Raw genomic sequence first — 18,634 nt, 5'->3', positions numbered from 1 at the left:
GATCGGCCTAAGGGGTACACACAGCAGAGCTTCTCCAGCTCAGCACCACTGGCCCTGGGAGGGGAACAGTCCTGTGCACCGTAGGATGTTTAGAAGCATCCCTGACCTTTACCCCTAGATGCCAGTAGCATTCCCTCTCCTACCACAGCTGTGACAACCAAAAATGTCTCCAGATATTGGCAAATATGTCCTGGAAGAGAGACAAAATCACCCCGATAGAAAACCCTTGGCACACAGTAAGTGCTCTCAACAGGGTTGTCATTATCATCTTCCATCGCTTGCCTCTGAAATCCTCCGCTTAAATCCAATGACTTGAACGTCTCTGGACTAAAATGTGCTTTCTGGCAGTTCTCTGCTCACACCTTCCCTTCAAAGGCCTTTTGAGGCTCCAAAGCCTCAAAGCCCTGTTGTGCCTTTTCCTGAGTTCTCCTGCTCATTCTTCAAGACTCAGTATAGGCATCACCTCCTCCAAGAAACCTTCTCTTCCCTTCTCCCCTCAAAGGTGGGGACGTTCTGTCTCTGAGACCACAGAGCGCCTGCGTTTCATAAATTCATTCATTCATTCACTCAAAATGTATTATGCCCAGCACACAGTTCACACTCAAAGAACACAAAGATTTCCCATGCCAAGGAAATCAAGAATGTGGACACACAAGGAGTGAGGTTAAGAATGGAGGTTAATAGGTGAAAGAAAGATAAAAGCTCTCTCCTGCAGAGACGGGTCCTGAGCGGGTCCTCTGGCCCATGGTGAAGTGCAGGAGGTTTTATAGATGAGCTTGAGAAGGCGGTGTCTGATTTACATGGGGCACAAAAGATTGGTCAGACCAGGTGTGCAATTTGCATAGCATGTGAAGAACTGGTTAAGACTGGGTGTGCCATTTGCATAGTGTGTGAAGAAGCTGGCCACTCACCCTTATCTTTTATTATGCAGATGAGTTCTCTACCTGGCCAGTGCCATGTCGCCTGCTTTTTTACTGTACACGTAGTGACAAAGAAAAGGGAAGATGGATCCTCCATATTGAATATGCCTGGCTCCCAGGTAGCCCTTTCCTACTGGTCCAGCTGCCAGCATTCACCTGTGCCGGCTTCCAGCTTGCATGTTTGCAGCTTGATTTTTCAGGCTGCTCTTTGTTAAAAAGAAATGATTTGGGGGCTGCATTTTGTTAAAAGGGAAGCCTTACTGAGGACTCCTTTACCCTCACTATTGCCTAAATAATTTATTTCTAGCTCCTATATCAATATTATCACAGAGTTATCACTGTCTGTGTTTCTCTCCCACATAATACTGTGATACTCAAAGGTCAGAGTTGTGGGCGTGTAGTAGGACTCATTGAATGCTCGATGCAGGGAGTGGCAAAGGGAAGAGTTAATGGCGGGGGTCCTTCCCAAAAGGACAAGGAGATCAGCAACCTCAGCTTCAAGACTTCTCCCTCCTGCTTTCATCTGGTTCCCCAGGACACAGCCCAAGAAGCAGCAGGAGCTGCGTCAGCCTCACTGAATAAAAACGGCTCTTTAAAAACATCATTAGAAACTCATTTACTGCAAGCCACCAAAACCGCGTGAGGCAGAGAAAATCGGCCCATCCCCGATCGTCTTTCTCTTGTTCTGTTTGCTCTCTTCTTTTGTCTGTTTTTTTTTCCCCTCATGTTTTGCTGATTCTCATCATTTCCAAAGAATTATTTCCACTGCTTCTTGCTGCCAAGTCCCCAAACAATCATGCACACATACTTGTGTGTTGCTAGAGGCGAGAAGAATGCCTTTGCTGCGGTGTGAACTTTCTGCAGTTTGCAAAGTTTTCGATTCCAATACCCCAAGTTGCTGGAGCCCAGCTTTGATCATATATTAACGTCCAACTGTTGGACTTAATTTCTCTGCATTAAAAAAATGCACATAGGAGTTTTTAATAGAGTTAAATAGTTTGTGTTTCATAAAACTTTCTGCCTTCCATTCCCAATTCTAATCAGTGCTATTGGTTGGCCCAGAAAACTACTTAAACATTACTTGAACATTGGCTTAAAGGTGAATTTTAAAAGTCATTTTCCATTCATTCATAATTTTCTTAAGTTTTAGCGGGGATCCTGTTCACTGTCTGTGCTTCTGCTGCTGCTCTTCTCACTTTGAGAAAAGGAAGGAAAAGGGGAAACAATGATGCTGAGGACCTACGGTGTTCCTCTCCCCTTGGGAGAAGTACTCATAAGTCCACTCTTACAGCCAAGGACTCTTGGGCACAGGGAAGTCAAGCAAGTTTCTGACAGTCACACAGCTAGTGGTGACAGAGTCAGGATTAGTAACAGAACCAGCTCCTAGAAAACTTGAATGCTGTCATTTTCTCTGTCCTCTTGCTCCCCCATTATTTGAGCCCTGATAATACCACCTACCGGGACCCATCCAGTGCAGGAGCAATGGAAATCCTTTCTGATCTATTATAGAAGGGAATTCTCATTTCCAGCCCTTCCAAGGGCTATTCTAAGGATTAAACCCCACAAATTGATGTTTGTGCAGCTGGGTACCCAGAAAACAGTTTATCATTATTCTCTGTTGTTATTATTTCTTCCTTCCAAACTTATCAGTCTTCTATACCATTCTCCAGGCCCTGCCCGCTATGAAATATTTCTAAAAGAGTTCTTTAAGGATTGGGTCCACCTCTGATCCTATGTGTTGCTTCAAACATAATGTCCACCATGAATCTAGCAAAGCCTGGTTGAATTGAACAGTGATAGTGGTAGCAGGCTAAACAAGTAAAGGGTACATTGGCAAATCTCTTTCCAGTCGAGGCAGTCCAGTGCCATAGGCTGTTACAAATGCACAGTTTCAAGTTTATAAGGTGATCGGCCCTAGGTGTACACACAACACAGCTTCTCCGCCTCAGCACCACTGGCCCTGGGAGGGGAACAGTCCTGTGCACCGTAGGATGTTTAGAAGCATCCCTGACCTTTACCCCTAGATGCCAGTAGCATTCCCTCTCCTACTACAGCTGTGACAACCAAAAATGTCTCCAGATATTGGCAAATATCTCCCGGAAGAGAGACAAAATCACCCCTGATAGAAAACGCTTGGCACACAGTAAGTGCCCTAATGACCCTAATGGATCATGCTAATGGCAGAAATATGAGATGTACTAGCAGGTGACGGGACATAGTTAAGAGTAGATGAAATTTTTTTCTCCTCCATTATAGGGATTATATCTTCTTTTAAAATTTTTATCTTATTTTATTTTACTTTTTGAGATGGAGTCTCCCTCTGTCTCCTAGGCTGGAATGCAGTGGCATGATTTCAGCTCACTGCAACCTCTGCCTCCCAGGTTCAAGCGACTCTCCTGCCTCAGCCTCCTGAGTAGTTGGGACCACAGGTGCACGCCACCATGCCCAGCTGATTTTTGTATTTTTAGTAGAGACGGGGTTTCACCATGTTGGCTAGGCTGGTCTCGAACTCCTGACCTCAACTGATTCCCCCCACTTCAGCCTCCCAAAGTGCTGAGACTACAGGTGTGAGCCACCGTGCCCGGCCTGTATCTTCTTTTGGCATATTGGAACTGTTATATTTTTTTCAACTTAGGCTTTCTAATATTTTGTTTTTAAATGCTAACCATCTGCTAGATGATCAGTGCTATTACGGATATAAGGATGATGATACGGTTTGGATCTGTGTCCCCCCGCCCCCAAATCTCATGTCGAATTGTAATCCCCTATATTGGGGGCTTGTGGGAAGCAATTGGATCATGGGGGCAGATTTCCTCCTGGCTGCTGCTCTCGTGATAGTGATAGTGCGTAATTGCTCACCCAAGATCTGGTTGTTTAAAAGTGTGTAGCCCCTCCCCACTCTCTCTCTCTCCCTCTGTCCTCCTCCTGCTCCGGCCATTATGCCCAGTAGCAGTGATGGGAATGAATAAAACAGAAAGGAACCTATACTCCAGTCTTTCATGTTTGACCTGCTATTATTCTCCCTTCCCTATAACACAAATTCATAGGAAACTCATTTATTAAACATTTATCATGTCCCAAGTGCTGTACACATTGCATTCATCATTTGATTCACATAGTAAAAACATATTAAGGTAGAGGTTATTATTGTTCCCATTTTATGGATGAAAAAACTGAGGTTCAGACAGGTTAAGTAACTTCCCTAGAGTCACAGCACTGCTAAGTGGCAGAGCTGGGGTTGAGCCCCCAAGTCTGCGAAAGTGAAAGGGCCTTGCCTTTAACCAAATGCTACACTGTCTCTGTTCTCTTTCTTTCATAAAGAAGCTTCATAAAGGGTTCTTAGATGTGGGAATTCAAGGAATCCTGGAAACACAAACACTGGGCTTAGGTCTATGCTTGTGGCATCCTCTGGGTACAGCCAGAGTGCTAATTAGCATTTGTTTATCGCCTCTAATTATCTGAGACTCTCTGACAGTTTGAGTTCAGGAATGCTAATGTGAGGGGAGAGTTGTGAGAAGTTAGAAGCAGAGGCTTCAGGCTTATAGAGACAAACGTTGTGTTTTAGCTGACCCAATGGCTCCTGGAGGGGCAGAGAGACCAGGACATGGAGTTAGAAACAGATTGAAATGAAGAGAGTCACTTACCATGTACCTTTTATCCCAAGAGCTCTCACTTTGCTGGAATTATGCCCTAAATAACCCAGCTCAAGGACTAATGAGTTTCAAAAGATTGATGTAGTAATATTAACATTTGTATTGCAAAAGGTTGTAGAGCACATGTATTATTTTCTGCCTGCCTGGCAACCGTTTTTCTTTCTTCTGGTAATAGGACATTGATTTTGCCTGGGAAGACACCCACTCCAACTTAAAGTCCATGTAATTCTGATGTTGTCCCCCAACCTACACCCCAGCCCTAGGCACCAAGAGGGACCCTGTAATTCAGACCTGGCCAATTACCATATTCTATCTTCATGACCTCAGTGATTGACTCGGGAGTAAGCCAGTGAGAATCAGTTCCACTTTTTCCTAAATGTTGGAGAAGTGTCTAAGTTGTGAATAGATCTGATTGACCTTAGGTTCAGCTATATCCAGAGGATCAATTGCATAAACAAGAATCTGTCATTCCCCATCTCTGGTCCTGTTTTCCTTTATGTTGCTTCAGGTTTTTTGTACACATTCTCTACATTTCAAGAATTCTGGCTACAAGCAGTGCCCTTCTCAGCCTTAGGCTCCATATGTCAAATTTCATAAGAGAATTCTTCATTGCTCCCACTCACCTGCACACTCTACCCCCTTGGCCAATTACAGCTGGGAAAATGCAGTTCTACGGCTGGCTGTATCCAGGTCACCCTTGCAGCTGCAGGGAGGTGGGACAGCAGGTGCTATCAGGTTCACTGTCTGTGGAGGATGAACAGTTTCTACAAGGTAGGCAGATGCCCTGCACGGTTCTTTTCAACTATGAATGGGTCCCTATCTTTTTCACGTGTCCAGAAAATGGACTATGTCATTAGACTTTTCAGACTTGGAAGGACACACTGGCTCTGTCGATGGTGTCATTGGCCAAATCATATTCCTTGGAAGACTTACAATGCAAGTTATAAGCAGATGTTGGTGACATAGTAGCATGCTACTGCCAAGACCCAGGGACAGGTCAATGGATTCAATTGAGAGGATGCTTAATGGCCCATTTCCCTCCAAAAGCAGGAGACAGAGGAGATGGTGACTCTCCCCTGCCACCCAGTATAGCCTCCTTCATCCTTCCTTTCTCCTGTAGTCTCCCTCTTTTTTTGGGGGGTGGGGAGTCTTGCTTTGTTGCCCAGGCTGGAATGCAGTGGCACAATCTTGGCTCACTGCAACCTCCACCTCCCGAGTTCGAGTGATTCACCTGCTTCAGCCTCCCAAGTAGCTGAGACTACAGGTGCCTGCCACCATGCCCGGCTAATCTTTGTATTTTTAGTAGAGACAGGGTTTTTCCATGTTGGCCAGGCTGGTTTAGAACTCCTGACCTCAGGTGATCTACCATGCCCAGCCTCCAGTGTCCCTTTTATACCCCTTCTCAGCTCCTGCTAGGGTATTCTCAATTTAAGCTACTGATGTCACTCTTTGTAAATGTCAGTGGGTCCTCATTTTATAGTTCAGAGTCCAAGGTTTTCAAGTTGGCTTCTGGGCTACTTCCAGCCCATCCAGAACCCACCTGTTGTTTTAAAAATTTTTTAAGGCTGGGCACGGTGGCTCACACCTGTAATCCCAGGGTTTTGGGGAAGCCAAGGTAGGCGGATCATGAGGTCAGGAGATTGAGACCATCCTGGCCAACATGGGGAAAACCTGTCTCTACTAAAAATATAAAAATTAGCTGGGCATGGTGGCACACACCTGTAATCCCACTTACTCGGGGGGCTGAGGCAGGAGAATGACTTGAACCCGGGAGGCGGAGATTACACTCCAGTCTGGTGACTGAGTGAGACTCTGTCTCAAAAAATAATAATAATATAATTAATTTTAATTTATTTTGAGATGGGGTCTCACTATGTTGTCCAGGTTGGTCTCGAATTTCTAACCACAAGCAATCTCACTTCAGCCTCTTGAACTGTTGGAATTACAGGCGTGAGCCACCACACGTCTCTTCCCCACCTTTCTAATGACGATGCTTCCTTGTTTCTCTACCTCCTCCTTTCTTCCATTCTTTGTCATGCTTCAACTGTAGTGAGTTATTTTTTTTTGTTCCCTGTGGGTACTGTTTCTTTGGCACCTCTGCACCTATAATTGTGTTGCGTAGGACACTTTCGTCCATGAACAATCTTTTAAAAACTCTTCCTCTATTAAGCCTACACTACACTGTCATCATCTGAGACAAGCTTTGAGAACACAAATTCTGGAAGTTCAGCATTCCGATTCTACCATTTATTACCCCTGTGATCTTGGACAAATTAGCCTCAGTTTTCTCATCTGTAAAATTTGAGATATTAATAATAATAGTGTATCTTCCTCTTGGAATTGTTGTGAGGTTTAAATGTATTAAATTATCTAACACACTTGGAGCAGTGCCTGACACATGAATGCGCCATAAGTGTTTGTTTATTGTTATTTTATTCATTCCCATACCTGTCTCCTTGTAAACTTTAGGCTCTTTGAGGGCAGTGAATATGGCTTTTTTTTTTTTTTCTGTTTCCTCAGTGTTTATTAGTTACTCTTTTTCCTTCCCTCACTGCAAAGAGATAACTGGGTTTCTGAACACTGAGCATCAACATCTCCAGTCTCATCATGGGAGACACTCATCCAGAAGCAAATCTCAGCCAACGGGAGTGGAGCCAACGTGGGAGGCTGCAACTGCAGTAAGATTGCCACCATTCAGGGACCAGCCAGGATCTCATGCCTACTGCTGCTTTGGTGGCTATGATGGACCATTTCAACAGGTGACCACACGGAGAATTGAACAACATATTCTTATGGAAACAGCACCTGTACAGGGAAAGGCAGGGCATGTGGGGAAACACAGGAAACAACACAGAGGCAGAAGCAGCACTTGAGGGGGAAACAGTGCTCCTCTGGGCTCGGCATGCTGCGTTGTCTGCTGGGCGGCTGGCGGAGGACCAGGGCACAGAGCAGTGTTTAACTGCTCAGCTCTTGCTCTGAACAGCTGAGCTATAAATGCTCATACCTCAGCCGAAGAATAAGCAACCTAATCTGAAATCGTATTCCAGTAAAAATAAAAATATGTTGGGTTGGAAGAAAGAGAGTTGCATTGCCTTTTGATTTCACCTCCCACCTCTTTTATTGCAAGAATTGTATTGCTGCTCCTCCAGCTGTGATAACTCTTTCGGGAATAATAAGAGCTCTCATCTGTCTTAAACAGACCAATGAAAGAATTTATTTCTCATGCGCTGTTTGTGAATATTGAGTTAAGTAATAGCTGGCACTTATAGACCACCTTAATATGCGTTAGCATTGTACCCTCAGGGCAGTCATTGGAGGTAAGTGTGGCAATCATCTTGGTTATACATGAGCAAATGAAGAACCAGAGAAGCTCAGTGGTTTGTTCAAGGTCACACCGCCAGTCTATAAGATAAGATGGTATAAAGGAAAGAGGTCCATTCTGAGGTCAGATAGTTCTGAGTTCTTATCTCTGTTCTGTTACTTAGTAGCTGGCTGACCTTGTTGTTTCTCCTCTCTGAGTCTACATTTCCTAGTTATTAAAATGGTATAGTAATGCTCACTCCATGGATTTATTATCAATTCAGTGGAACATTTATATAAAAAGACAATGTCAAATATACTGCTTAATAATTCCTTCTCCATTTGCTCCTTTTTCTTTCTAAGAAAAACAGTTGGAGCTTGAACTCAGACCAGCTGATCTCCCAGCCCACACTCTTTGCACCGTTCCATGCTGCCTGCCGTCTCTACCCTCTCCCGGCTGACAGTACAGTGGCAGCCGGGAGGTGATGCCTTCTTACAAATCATCTGTGATATAGTGAGGAATATCCTTGGGTACTAGAGGAACATGCATTTATGCACTTATTCAGTGAGAGAGCTCCATGTGGATTTAGGGGGAGGGCGGGTCCAGCTTTGAATATGTGCTTGTTAAATTGTCTGTGTGAGGAGCCAAGGGGCACTGCTCAATAGGTAGCTGGATATGCAGAGCTGAAGCTTGGGAAACCAATCTGAGCTTTGGCTGCAGATTTATGAGTCATCATTGTACAAGGGATCAGAATATAATTCCGGCTTTTATGACTCTCAGAGGTGGTGGAAACAAGGTGTGGCAGAGACAGAAATAATTACAATACAATATAAAATATGACAGTCTAGATTAAAATAAATCCAAGAGGACAAGAACTTTGTCCTCATGGAGCTTAGGTTGCAGTGAAATTTAAGAGACATGAATCAAAGTTTCCATTCAAATGGAAAAATTGTACTACCGAACTTTCCAACTGTGTCTGTGGTGACTTCAAAATTCATTCATTTAGTTGTTAATTCTTACAAAAGATATATTTGTATTTGTTTTTGTTTTGGGATAGAGTCTCACTCTGTTGCCCAGGCTGGAGTGCAGCAGGCTGATCTCAGCTCACTGCAACCTCTGCCTCCCAGGTTCAAGCGATTCTCGTGTCTCAGCCCCCAGGTAGCTGCGATTACAGGTGCCCGCCACCACACCTGGCTAATTTTTGTATTTTTAGTAGAGATGGGGTTTCACCATGTTGACCGGGCTGGTCTCAAACTCCTGACCTCAGGTAATCCACCCGCCTTGGCCTCCCAAAGTGTTGGGATTACAGGCATAAGCCACTGTGCCCAGCCCATCCTTACAGAGGTTATTTATTCTGCTCCTATTATAAACCAGACTCCGTGCTGGGTTCTGCAGATAATGTGATGAGTAAAAGAAGATGCATCTTCTTTCTCCCATGGAGCTTAGAGTTTATTGGAAGAGACAGATAGATAGTAATCAGTTTGCATAATACACATAAAATTGCAACCGTGACAAGGGGTATAATGCATACCAAATGATACTAGAAAGTATTAACCTAGACAGAAAGGTTGGGCAGACTTCCATGAAGAAAGCTCTAATGATATTAGAACTGGATACTAAAGGATGATGAGGCATGAACTAGGTGAAGAAAGAAGGATGGAGAACTTTAAAGAACAGCATGTGCAAAGGCCCTGTGGCAGCAAGAGTGTTGTGCCTAGAAAGGACTGGCAAAAACCAGTGTAACTTCGTTCAGTGGGCATCCAGCTACAGTTCAAAATCCATCACTCTGTCTTCAGTTACAGCACAGATTTGGGTCCCATAATATCTAGTTACCTTGATTCTAAGGTGTCAATGATTGTGTTATCCCACTGGTTTGTTAACATTGTTTTTTTTTAATTGAAAATATAAACAAAAAAATGGTGAGAGCTTTGCTACCACATTCAATTACTACATTATTATTATTTTTTTTTTTAGATGGGGTCTCGCTCTGTCACTCAGGCTGGAGTGCAGTGGTGCGATCTTGGCTCACTGCAGCCTCCATCTCCTGGGTTCAAGCAATTCTCCCATGTCAGCCTCCCAAGTAGCTGGGATTACTGGAGAGCACCATCACACCTGGCTAACTTTTGCATTTTTAGTAGACAGGGTTTCACCATGTTGGTCAGGCTGGTATCAAACTCCTGACCTCAGGTGATCCACCCACCTTGGCATCCCAAAGTGCTGGGATTACAGGGGTGAACCACCTCACCTGGCCTACACTGATTTTTTAAGTGGACTTTTTATTTGGGTGATTTTAGATTTACAGAAAACACATCAATTTAAAGATGCATTCTGAACTTCAAAATGTGAAGAAGATGCTTCTTGGAATTGAAACAATTTTTATGATTATGATTACGACCACCACAGCTAACATAATTAACTTTGTACTGTGTACCAGACACTCTGCTAAGCACCTTCAATTTAAAACTCAGACAAAACAGAAACAGGTGCAAAATGGTTAACACACTTTCCTGGTGTCACCCTGTTAAAAGTGACCAAGTCAGGGCTTTCACCCCAGCTGTTCGGGTCCAGACCTCTGTGACCACTCTATGCCCCTTGGCCCAGCTCACCTTCCCAGGATGTACTTTTCTTTCACCAGTTGCTTTTGGGAATAGGTGATGAGCTGAGTGACAAAGGATGAGGCTGAAGGGGGTTCTGTTCTTACCCATGGCTTTAGGCGTGTCTCCCCTCTGACCTCACAACCTGTGGCTTTAGGCATGTCTCTTTCCCCTCTGACCTCCCTTTTCCCAAGCCAGACCAAGCACAATATGAAAATGTTGCAGATTCCCTGGGCAGATGATTGTCGCCTCCAAGTTTAAGTCCAGCCTGTTCACACCAGCTGCACAGATTTGCTGTATTAGTACCAGGAGCTGGACTTTCCAACAAAGAGGGAGCCCAGGGGCTGGTGAAGTCCAGATCATTATTCATGTTCCTTTCCAGATAATCATAGTCATCCCTAGATCTCATTTATCTTGTCCCCTCCTGGGTACCACAACAGGAAACTAGCCATTCTTCATCACTCAACTGTTGATCTCTTTCGCTAGCTTGTTGATTGGCTTCATGACAACTTTGGTGGCAGATATTAAAGTGAATGAGAGAGGTCCACCGTAAGGAAGATTAGAAAAAAATAAAATTTACTCTTACTCATTCTCAACCATATGAAAGACTCTACTTAAGGATAGCAATAGCTGTCACTTGCAAGGCCTGAGGATTCCAGTATTCCTTGCTTGGCATAATGCACAAATTTCCCATTCTTAATTATTTCTTTGGGCTAAGATATTTATACATTTTATATTTATATATTTATACATTTTACAATTTGTACAGAGACAAGTAACCTATAAGTGTTAGAGCTCAAAAGCGTAGATCTATATTCAGACTATCTGGGATTGAACCCTAGCTCCACTATTTTCTTTGGGAACATAGACAAGTTACTAAATTCTCCAGGCCTCAATTTCTTTATCTGTAAAATGAGCTTAATAGTAACACATATCTTATAAATTTGGGATGTGTCCCTTCTCTCCTCTGCTCTCACACAGCCTCCTGTGGTCTCCATAAGTTCACTGATGATTCTGTCAGCCTGATTACACTCTCTGTCCTTTCAAGGGCAGGAAGTGCACTAGACTCATTTCCAAGGATGTTTTCACTAAATTTTTGATGATCAAGTAAATATTGGGGGAAAACCCAGGCAGACATTCATATCTTGATTCTAGTCTTGCTTCAACAATCAAATGACTATGTGACCTTAGGTAAATCTCTAGCCCCCTCTGAGTCTCCATTTCTTCTTCTGTATTACAGATGTGTAGATTTGAAAATCTTTAGAGTCCTCTTCTTAGTTCCGAGGTTCAATACTCTCTTTCTCTCTCATAAGAGAATTATGACTGTCTTTGTGGAAACAATACATCAATACATGATTATCACTTAAATGCATGACATAAAACATTTAAATAAGTTCAGGCACGGTGGCTCATGCCTATAATCCCAGCACTTTGGGAAGCCAAAGTGGGAGGATCTCTTCAGCCCAGGAGTTCAAGACCAGCCTGGGCAACATAGGGAGACTCCATCTCTCTAAAAAATTAGCTGGCCATGTGATGCATGCCTATGGTCCCAGCTACTCAGGAGGCTGAGGCAGGATTGCTTGAGCCTGGGAGGTTGAGGCTGCAGTGAACCATGATGGCACCACTGCACTTTAGCCTGGACAACAGAGCAAGACTCTGTCTCAAAAATCAAAAATAAAAGCAAAACAAAAGAAATAATTAACACTTAAATAATTCAGAAAAGTGCAAAGAAAGAGTAAAAAAAACTTACCCCAAATTCCACCATCTAGAAATTCCACCATCTAGAAATAACGATGGCTAGCATTGGATGAAGATCATTCCAGACAGACATCTTATGCTTGTATCCTAATAGAAGCAGGATCAACAAATAGAAATAAGATTACAAAAACAGGATCGTAGCATCCTGATTCTTTTTGAAATATAGTATTGAATTAATTTTTTTACTGGATAGAAGAAGAAAGTAAAAGAAGAGTAGAACTGGAAGAAAAAGAAACTGAAATGAAACTAAACGAATTGCTGAACTTCAGAGTCCTATTATCCTGACATCAAATACTCATGAGGCTACAGCCGACAAATACCAACAATTCTGATGCAGACATTTCAAATTAGAGGATAGAACAGGTGCCTTTTAATTCTGAGTGTGAGATCTCAGCTCTAAACTGGAAGAATAGGCTGCAGGGTCCAGACAATTTGATTTGAGCAGGCTTGTGAAGACATGATGGATGGCCAGCTCCCCAGCCTTGCACTGTAATTGATGGCAGCGCCGTACTGACCCAGACTATTCTGCAAAAGAAACTGAGTTTCTGAGGCTGTCAACTGGGGCTTTCAAGGAGCCAGCAGAGGGCCCAGGCAAGCCTATCCTGTGAGCCTCAATCCTGGGGAGTCGACATCTCTCACTGCCTGACAAATCCTCCCCAAAATCCAAAATGATTGAGGGCAGGCGGGGGTGGTTTTCTGGCAGATCTAAAGACAGAGTTCTGATTTGATTCCAGGGGCTTCTGGCAACAAATTACACATTTGGCTGAGATTGGCCCATCCCCACCCCACATCCCAGTCCCTCTTTGCTTCTGCAGACAAACTTCCAGTTTGATTTTATCTACTCGGAAGGCGGGGGCGGCTGTGACTCGAAACAGAGATAGATGTATTGGTTCATTAAGTAAGAGCATAGGCGACACAGGGTAGAGCACCAGCTGTGGGATTTTAGGGTTGGACAGAAAAAAAGGGGTCATCACTGTGGGACAGTGCAAGTCCCAAGGTTCTGGGTTTGAATCCAGGGTCTGCCTTATATAAACCGTGCAAACGCTGACAAGTGTCTCACCTTTCTGTGCGTCAGTTTTCTCACCTGCTGATGGAGTTGATAATAATAGTGACTGCTGAAGTTTATTGTGTGTGTAAAACAGCTCCTGTACACAGGGTTCTTGCTAAGCGAAAACCGTTTATACGACCTTAAGCAAGTCAATACGGTCTCTTCGTATTTCAGTTTTATTAGAGCTAATAATAGCTCACCATAAATAACATGCATTGAATTCATAGTATGTGATGGGCACACGCCAAAGAGCTAATGGAAGAGAGTTGAATAAGGATTCTATTTACAAAGGTGTGGGTCAGATTAAGGGATGTGATGAAGTACTACCAGGGCTAGCAAGAGCAGGAAACCACTCATCCTACAAGAGTGAAGGGAACTCAAGAGGAACAGGGGCTTTAGGAGAGAGCTGCCTGACAGCAGCTCAGGGTGGTGCAGAAAACCAGCAGGTGAGCAATACCCACTTCCTACTCTCTACGGTGCATCCCATGGACCCAACCCAACTGGGAACCGGAGAGACAGGGAATCCAGGAATAATGCAGTGGAAGAGGTTTCCGCTTATGGAGCACAGAGAGGATTAAGAAGCTGCTATGGTTTGGCTATGTCCCCACCCAAATCTCATCTTGAATCGTAGCTCCCATAATTCCCACCTGTCGTGGGAGGGACCCAGTGGGAAGTAATTGAATCATGGGGGCTGGTCTTTTCCGTGCTGTTCTCCTGATAGTGAATAAGTCTCATGAGATCTGACGGTTTTATAAAGGGACTTCCCCTGCACAAACTCTCTCTTGCCTCCCGTCATGTAACATGTCCCTTACTCTTCTGCCATGATTCGGAGGCCTCTTCAGCCACGTGGAACTGTGAGTCCATTAAACCTCTTTCCTTTATAAATTACCCTATCTTGGGTGTATGTCTTTATTAGCAGCGTGAGAACAGATGAATGCAGAAGCATTAAGGGCATACGCAGCCCAACCACGTAGGTGCCTTTTTTTTTTTTTTTTCTGAGACGGAGTTTTGCTCTTGTTGCCCAGGCTGGAGTGCAGTGGCACCATCTCCACCCACCACAATGTCGACCTCCTGGTTTAAGTGATTCTCCTGCCTCAGCCTCCCAAGTAGCTGGGATTACAGACATGCACCACCACGCCTGGCTAATTTTTTTTTTTTTTTTGCATTTTTAGTAGAGACGGGGTTTCTCCACGTTGGTCAAGCTGGTCTTGAACTCCTGACCTCAGGTGATCCGCCCGCCTCAGCCTCCCAAAGTGCTGGGATTACAGCACTTTTATTTCATCTTTGCTACAACCCTATAGGTGAGGACTGTTGTCCCCTTAGCTGCCACATGAAGGGACTGAGAAAAGACTCTGAGAACTTAGGAACCTCAACCAAGTCGCACATCAGGTAAGCAGCAGAGCTGGTATCCAAACCTGGGTCTGTCTGATTTGGGAACTCATGCTCATAATTATTTCTGTTAGAGACCATGACCTCTGCTTGTGTGTAGACAGACCATGACCCCTGCTTGTGCGTAGACAGACCATGACCCCTGCTTGTGTGTAGACAGACCATGACCCCTGCTTGTGCGTAGACAGACCATGACCCCTGCTTGTGCGTAGACAGACCATGACCCCTGGCTGTGTTTAGCATCCCTGGGATGATCCCATGAGAACGGGAATGAGACAGGGAAAACACAGGACACACAGAGAAGGTAACAGGACCATTGTCCTTAGCTATGAAATGACTTTTCTGAAACATACACCAGAATCAAACTCACACTCCATTTTCATGGCTCCTCAACATCCTCAGGAAAAAGCTGTCATCTTCCTGCTCCTTCACAAGCTGCATATTCCTCCACTCCCAACCATATTCGCTATCCTCCGGCCACCCAGAAACACCGCCCATTTCCTACACACAGTCAGGGGTCTCCAAAGACACACAACCAAGAAGATAGCTATACCTATACGTATATGCATACTAAGAGATTTACTTCAAGGAATCGGCTTACATGATTGTGCAGGCCAGCAAGTGGTTGAGATCAGGTTATGAAACTGGCTAATTTTTGTACTTTTGGTAGCGACAAGGTTTCACCATGTTGCCAAGGCTAGTCTCGAACTTCTGGGCTCAAGGGATCCACCTGCCCTTGGCCTCCCAAACTACTGAGATTACAGGTGTGAGCCACTGAGCCTGACTGAGAAGGGGTTGTGGGAACCCTAATTTATAGCTGGTTGATCAGAAGCAGGGGTCACAATGTGGGACCTGCCATTGGCTTGTGAAGTAGAGGTAGTCTTGTGCAATGGAGCCCCTAACCTGTGGAATCTGACACTAATCCAGGTAGATGGCATCAGGATTGAATTTAATTGAATTATAGGATGGCAAGTTTGTGTTCGCTGGAAAATTTCTTGTTATGCGGAGGAAAAAAAAAATCCCGCACATGTTAGTGATTGAAGTGGAGTGTGTTGAGTATGAGTAGAGAGAAAAGCAGTTTTGTTTTCTCCTTTAAGGGTACCTTATTGCCCCCACACTGGTAGGTTACTTGATCAGCTAATTATCACCACCAGGCTGACAACTCAGGCTGGCTTTTGTGCTGCAGACTTGAAGCAGAATTTCTCCTTCTCCAGGAAATCTGAGTTTTGCTCTGAAGTTCTTCACCTGATTGAGGGAGGCCCACCCATATTCTAAAGCGTAATCTTTTCTTAAAATCAACTGATTATAAATATTAACTACATCAATAAGATTCCTTCACAGCAACACCTAGATTTGTGTTTGATTAAATAGCTGTGGACTACAACCTAGACCAGTAAACACATGAAACCAATCATCACAACCTCTTCTCATGCCACCATACCTTTGGGCAAGCTGTTTGCTCTCCTGGGCTTCCCTCCCAGCCTTCTCATTCATGCCATTCCTGGAGGCACAGTCCAAATGCCCATCACACCCTCCCCTTTGTAAAGCCTTCCCTGATTTCCTCACACGGAGTGAGATCCTCCTCCTTTGTGCTTCTGAAGCGTTCCCCAGGCTCAGTCTGTCATAGCATTTATCACACTGCATAGCAAATATTTACCTTTACCCACCACCCCACTAGCCTGAGAAGCTTCCTGGGGCAGTAGCTGGATATTCTTCCAGCCCAGTGTCCCCAGCATCTTGCACATGTCTCAGCACATGAAAGAGCTCAATAAATATTTGTTAAATGAGCCAATTTGTTATAGATAAAAAGGAGAATGTGAAGGAAAAGAAAACTCTGAAGCTCAGTGGAGACATGGAGAGATTTCACTACTCATAAAACTCACCAATGTATACCTTTTATCTCACTCAGCCCTGATTTCAATGTCTTTCCCCCCAGCTGCTGAGAGCCAAGTTAAGGCAGGACTGCCATAAGACCAGCCGAACCCTTCATTAAAAAGTCGGGGGCTGGGGGGCTGGGGATGAAGGGAAGCAGTTCCGCAGAAAGTCACCAGCTACTGCTTTCTGTGAGAGGCTCTGCAATTGGTATTTCACAGTATGTGGTCTTTTTTAGCTTCCTGCTGGAAAACACCAAGTGGCTGTAAATCATTCCATTGCAGCTGTCCGAGTAAGAAGTGCCTGGGAATTGGGAAGGGATGGGTTATGTGCTCCCATCCTCAGGAGCCATATGGGCTGTTTCCAAGGCTTGGCAACTTATGCTGAAAAGCAAGGGGTTTGGTTCTTTAGCTCCCAAATCAATAGGACTCAGAGCAACATTTGTTCTCATAGTGGGGTCAATGCAAAAAGATGTTGGGAGCCAGGTCTCTTGGGAGAGATCCTTCAGCAGCCTTGTAGGGTGGGCTCTTGGAAAGGTGGCCACTTTGATGAAGAGGTAGAAATCTACTTCTTAGATCATTATTTAAATCTACTTCTAAAACATTATTTAAATTCACTGAGCCTTATTCTACTTATCTGTGAAAAAGGGACAAAATAATAGCTACTTTGTAGACTTCTTATGATAATTAAATAAATATAATGTTTTATATATATTACATATAATATATATAACATATTTTATATATATATATATATAGAGAGAGAGAGAGAGAGCGCATTTACAACAGTGTCTGGTGTGTGCTAACCACTGTGTCAATGTTTACTGTCATTATAATCATCATCATCATCATCACCATCAACATCAACACCATCATCATCCCTATTGTCCCCATCATTCACCATCATTATTACCATCAACATTATTATCACCATCATCACCATCATCCCACCACATTCTCATCTTTGTTGTTATTATTGTTGTCTTGTCAAACATTTATAGATCCTGTTACATACCAGGTTCTGTACTAGGCTCTGAGAATTTCTAGAGATTGAAAGATACAATCCTTTAACAGGAAGTTGGGCATGCAGACCTCCCAATGGTGCTGCAACAAAGGTTTGTTCAAGGGGCACAGAGAAGAGGTAACCGAAGACTCCAAGAGGAACAATGTTTGAATGATGCCATAGGAATGTCCAAGAGGAGAGCAAATTAGTAAGGCAGACAAAGGGGTGCTGTTTTGAGTGCAGGATAACATTCCAAGAAGAAGAATAGCATGGAGCTCCAGACCCAGAAGAAGCATTCAGGGAGCTACATGACCTGGCACAAAGGCTGGTCAAGGATATGAGAGCAGAACTGGTGATCCCTCAGAATGTCCCCAAGGTACATTCTGGCCACAGCAGCTTCCTGGACCTCAACACACTCTACAATGTATATTCCAGGTAGGTGAACATTCTCCTGTAAGCCTGTCTCCATAATACCAATAGGAATGAAGATAATTCTGGATGCATAAATCTCAGGTAAATTGGTCCTAGATTCCCATTTTCCCCCATGAAAGCTTACAAGAAGGAAATGTTGCCAGTGAAGTTTCCTATCTGTAAGATGTGGTTTGGATCTCCAGGTAGACATATAGTATTAATAGCTTTCAACTTAATGGGTTTCCATTTTATGCACCTGACCCTGTTCTAGACAGTAAACGCACAGTACACTATGAAATTGTTACAACAACTAGAAGGAAAATAAATTACTAAACCTACTTTATGGAAGAGAACACTGAAGCTCAGAGAGCTTAGCTGACATATCCAAGGTCATGCAGGCACTGAGTGACTGTAGTGGCATTTAAACCTCATCCTGCTGAATCCTAAGATTTTTGATTACTCTAGAGATGGCACTGTCGAATTTGGTAGCCACAAGACTATCCTAGGTGGCTACTTACACATAAAGTTAAATTAATTTGAATTCAATAAAATTAAGAACTCAGTTACAAGTCGTACTAGTCACATTTGAAGTGTTCAATAGCAACATGTGGCTAGTGGCTACAATATTGGATAGTGTAGATACAGCATAGTTCTATCAGCAGAGAAAGTTCTATGGAATAGCGCTG

General features: G+C 43.8%; 1 long non-coding RNA gene across 1 annotated transcript in view; it reads left to right on the top strand.

Annotated features, from left to right (window-relative positions):
• The window catches only part of LOC135968780 (uncharacterized), a 33,587-nt gene extending 25,823 nt beyond the window's left edge, over positions 1–7,764 (top strand). Inside the window, exon 3 of the long non-coding RNA XR_010583747.1 lies at positions 7,133–7,764. This is a non-coding gene — a long non-coding RNA (uncharacterized lncRNA). The remainder of the gene's footprint in view (positions 1–7,132) is intronic.
• Positions 7,765–18,634: the final 10,870 nt, after the last annotated feature.

This window comes from Macaca fascicularis, chromosome 20, assembly GCF_037993035.2.
Source record: "Macaca fascicularis isolate 582-1 chromosome 20, T2T-MFA8v1.1".
Classification (NCBI taxonomy): Eukaryota; Metazoa; Chordata; class Mammalia; order Primates; family Cercopithecidae; genus Macaca; species Macaca fascicularis.
This window is presented reverse-complemented; position numbering and strand designations above follow the sequence as displayed.